This window comes from Sprattus sprattus (genome assembly GCF_963457725.1).
Source record: "Sprattus sprattus genome assembly, chromosome: 8".
NCBI classification, from domain to species: domain Eukaryota; kingdom Metazoa; phylum Chordata; class Actinopteri; order Clupeiformes; family Clupeidae; genus Sprattus; species Sprattus sprattus.
Genome location: NC_137927.1, coordinates 10,673,227 through 10,678,226, shown reverse-complemented (window position 1 = coordinate 10,678,226; position 5,000 = coordinate 10,673,227). Strand labels below are relative to the sequence as shown.

The 5,000-nt window shown below is 43.1% G+C and overlaps 1 protein-coding gene across 1 annotated transcript in view; it reads right to left on the bottom strand.

Annotated features, from left to right (window-relative positions):
• LOC308369452 (serine/threonine-protein kinase BRSK2-like) overlaps window positions 1–5,000 on the bottom strand; it is a gene marked incomplete at both ends in the record, with an annotated part of 84,044 nt that overhangs the window by 19,110 nt on the left and 59,934 nt on the right. The window lies entirely within an intron of this gene.

Genomic DNA, 5,000 nt, shown 5'->3' with positions numbered 1-5,000 from the left:
AAGTTCCTGGTGCCAACACAGTTAGTGAGGCTGGGACATAATTGACTGTGATGGTAATGCATTCATCGGTAATAATACAAGTGGTGTCACGTCTCAGACATACCAACAGAACACCGCCTTCCTCCACCGTCTCCCCTGACAACAATAGCCCTCGCTGTGGTAAATCCAGTGTTCCACTGATTGTTGGTGTCGTGGGGAATTATGTTAATATATTCAGAGTTCTATCTAATTTACTCCAAATAGAACAGAGTCCAAACAATTGCACACCCAAATATATTTTCTTATGGTTATCAATTCCCTGCTGACAACTAGTAACCTATTGTGGGAGAAACTTGATTTTTATTACATTTGAAACCCATTTTTCCACACCCGTGCACACAGTACCATTTCTTGTCTTATCATTCCTAGCAAAAGTAAAATGAACAGTATGAAAACCTGTCTAAACCAAATTAAAATGAAATTTGTGAACATGTAGAACACATGAATTGCATGAAATTGAAGTATGTGTTTACTTTTAGCATTCAGCATTCAATCAGTGTGTGCTTCCAAATGTGTTTAAGGAAACACCAACAATACAGTCATGCCGGAAAGTCTGCACGGCCCTTTCACCTTCTCCACATCTTATTTTTTTTGGCTCAAAATTCTACACAAAATAGCCCACATTGACAAAGTGAAAACAGGTTTTTACACATTTGTGCTAATTTATTAAAAATCTAAATGTAAAATATCATATGGACACAAGTGTGCACACCTTGATATGACACTCGAAGGTGAGCTGAGGACTCTCAAACCATGAAACACAAGATTCTCTGGTCTGATGAAGCCAAAATTGAACTTTTTGGCTTGAATACCAAGCGTCACGTCTGGAAGAAACCATTCCTGGCTAAAACCATCCCTACAGTGGTGGCCGCATCATGATGTGGGGATGTTTTTCAGCAGCGGGAACAGGGCGACTAGTGAAGATGAATGTAGCTTAGTAGAGCCCAGACCTGAATCCAATTGAACATCTGTGGAAAGAGCTGAAAATGGCTGTTTACTGACGCTCCCCATCCAACCTCTTGCAAGGATATGCCAAGAAGGGCAAAAATGTCCAGAAACAAGAGTGCCAAGAATCGTAGCTTCTTTCCCAAGATGCCTTGAAGCTGTAATCGATGCCAAAGGTACAGCAACCAAGTATTAGGATAAGGGTGTGTACAGATACGGAACACCTTTTAATGTCAGTAAAATAAAATTACATATTTTCTAAAAATCTGTTTTCACTTCACCATTATTGGCCATTGTGTGTAGATGTTTGAGGCATCAATGAACTAAATCTATTGTAGAAAAAGTCTGTAATGCACAAACACACACACACACACACACACACACACACACACACACCCTGCTATAAGCGTATAGCTGCCACACTGTTTCTGATTAACTACAAATTATTAGAAAGACTGCACAATTATCTTCGATCTAGAAGCCAACAACCAACATCATATCAGACAACACTGGCAATTAATTGAGGTCCATACCACACAATTACCATAATCATTACCATGTGTTTATTACCATTCAGGTTAACACAAAATACTAATACTAAATAGAAAATTCACATATCTTCTCTACCTTCAAATTAATTAATGTTAGAATAATAGTAAGATTTTACTTAGGTAGATTAAACACTGGCCTCTTTTAACACATTTCGGTCATATGATTAATTTAAATGCACCGATAAACCAGTGCCTATATGCCAGGACCATTTGGCAGATCCATGTGGGGGTGAATATGATTAGTAGGCTATTAGTAGGCTAAGGTAGTCACTTGACAAAAGATGGAACCCCACCATCACCTCATTATTTGCAAGGGTGTGGCGATGACATAGATCAAGGCAGCTCTTTTTTTAGAGGGAACACTTTTTGGCAGACCCCCTCAGACACCAGGGGTATCATGCTGAGAAAAACTTAAAAGGCCCGTCTACCACTCTATCACACACCTCCACGGTGTACGCATGCACGAATACACACATACACACATACACGCATGTATGCACACACACACACATGCATGCACACTTACTCTCACTGCTAAAAATGCTGTTAAGGGATTTTTTTGGGGGGGGGCTTCATTGTTGTCATGATGAGAGAAGCTGTATAACTGTGCGTGTGTGTGTGTGTGTGTGCCAGTGTAAGTATGAGGGTATGTGTGTGTGTGTGTAAGTATGAGGGTATGTGTGTGTGTGTGTGTGTGTGTGTGTGTGTGTGTGTGTGTGTGTGTGTGTGTGTGTGTGTGTGTGTGTGTGTGCAGGCACGAAGCGTGAGTGCATCTGTGTGTGTGTGTGTGTGTGTGTGTGTGTGTGTGTGTGTGTGTGTGTGTGTGCCAGTGTAAGTATGAGTGTGTGTGTCTGTGTGCATGGTGTGCATGGTGTGTGCGTGCATATGTGTATGTGTGTGCCAGTGTTAGTATGAGTGCGTGTGTGTGTGTGTGTGTGTGTGTGTGTGTGTGGGTGTGTGCACGGTGCATGCGTGCATGTGTGTGCGTGTGTGTGTGTGTGTGTGTGTGTGTGTGTGTGTGTGTGTGTGCGTGTGTGTGTGTGTGTGTGTGTGTGTGTGTGTGTGTGTGTGTATGTGTGTGTGTGTGTGTGTGTGTGTGTGTCTGTGTGTGTGTGTGTGTGTGTGTGTGTGTGTGTGTGTGTGTGTGTCTGTGTGTGTGTGTGTGTGTCTGTTTCAGCCCCCTACTAGAGGTCCCATTCGGATTAGTGACAGCCCATCAGTGGAACTACAGGGGGCTTTGAGCACCGCTAAAAATCTGTCTGATGGAGAGAAATTGCTCATTTAGAGGAGACACAGAAAGGATTGAGAAAGACAGAAAGAAAAAAAAGGAGGGAGAGAGAGAGAGGAGAAACAGACAAAGGAAGAAAAAAGGAGTTCATCAACCAAAGTGGCTTGACTCAGAGGAGAACGGAGAGGATGGGGATGGGGACAACCCAGTGAGTGTAAGAACTGGGTCAATCTGCTGCTGTTTCTGCTGAGCTAACAGAGGAATAGAGAGAGCAAGAGAGAGAAAGAGAGAGAGAGGAAGAGAGAGAGAGGGAAAGAGACAGAGAGATAGAGAGAGAGAGAAAGAGAGAGAGAGAATGACAGAGAGTGAAAAAGATAGATAGAAAAAAAGATAGAGAGAGAGAGAGAGAGAGAGAGAGAGAGAGAGAGGTGGGGTAGGAAGGAGGTTCGTTGGGTATGGGGAAGTAAAGCTATAGTGCAATTCTACATGTTTCCAATGGACTATGCTGGAGTGACGACAGCATAGTCACTAACACAAACTCACAAAGCAATGTGATGTGTTATCAGTGACTGAGAGAAATAACAGTCTAAAACACACACAAACAAAACAGCTTTGAACTGACACAGCATTTCAAATGTTTAGATGAAAGAAAAGAAAGACAAAAAGAAAGAAATGACTGTGAAAATGACTATGATGGATTTCAAGGTGAATCCTCTACATGCACACATATTTGTTCACATATTTTGCACACATTTACATTTACATTTAGTCATTTAAAAGCGACGCACAAGAGAGAGAACAGTCAAGCTACGAGCAATAGAGACCCCAATAAATACTATTTTACATAAGAAATAGAAAACAAGTGCAGGAATGTAACTGCTGTAAGTGCAAGTTAGCTGGAATCTTAAACCAGTGAGTGAGTGTATAACACGCCCAGCCCTAGTGGTGTCTGAGTTACAGAGCTGGAATAGGCCAGAAGATACGCATGGAAATGGTGGCGAGGGGAAAAATTATGTAGAAAGAGGATACAGATCGAGAATGACCGTGTGTGTGTGTGTGTATGTAAGAGAGAGAGAGAGACAGAGAGAGAGAGAGAGAGAGAGAGAGAGAGAGAAGACACATAAAGGTAGAGAGACAGAGAGAGAGAGAGAGAGCTAGAGAGGGCGAGGGAGGGAGAGGGAGATTCTCGGTTCAGCATATTCAGTGCGATGTGTAGGCACTTGGGAAGAGAACACATTAGTGTCAGCTCAGTGTGGGTGAGATGAATGAATTTCATTAAAAACTGTCATATCTGCGTTTAGAGACTGGGCCGCGCCGCGCGCACACAATCAATAACCACAACACCCGTTGCCATGGAAACGCACAGCCATTACAACACCGACTGCAGAAACCAACGCTTAACACTGACACATAGAGAGAGAGAGAGAGAGAGAGAGAGAGAGAGAGAAAGAGGGGGAGAGAGACTTTTCTGACAAACATCAGCTAATCTGTTGATTTTTAATTCTGCGGTGATTAGCACTAATGCGACGCTGTGTGGCTCAAACAGACACGCTAATGAGGCTTTAGCAATCGGTGGCGCGTCTTTGCATTAAGACGCCGTCAGTGAGAGCTCAGCCTCTCTGCGTGGACATTTTTACAGTGAGCTTTAGGACATGTCTGCCACAGCAGGCTTCGCCCTCCCGCCTGCTGCTCTGTCTGGGTGGGGATATTATGGAGTCCAGTAGCATTCTGTCTTTCTGGGTCAAGGAAAGGGAATTCCTGAGAGGCTTGCGCTTGTTTGCGTGCATGTGTGAGTGTGTGCGTGCGTGCGTGCGTGCTTGTGTATTTGCATGCGTGTGTGTGAGTGTGTGTGTGTGTGTATCTGTGTGTGTGCGTGTATGTGTGTGTGTGTGTGTGTGAGTGTGTGTGTGTGTGTGTGTGTGTGTGTGTGTGTGTGTGTGTGTTTGTGTCAGGTTTGTTAGCAGTGATCCAATAATTAAGGCTCTCGAACTACAATATCAGCCAACCCCAATTCACACACTACAATTAGTAATTTACTCTAAGTGTCGGGCTCGAACTGATCAGAAACTCGGCTACAGCTCTGCAAGAAAACGGTCATCCATATAGTAGATAAATCCTTTAGGACAACACTACTAAAATTACACTTTTTAAAGCTGGGACACAGTTATATTATGAAAAAACATTAGGAAGATAATCATGATGATGGCGACTCATAGGAGGGATTCATTGCAGTGAAT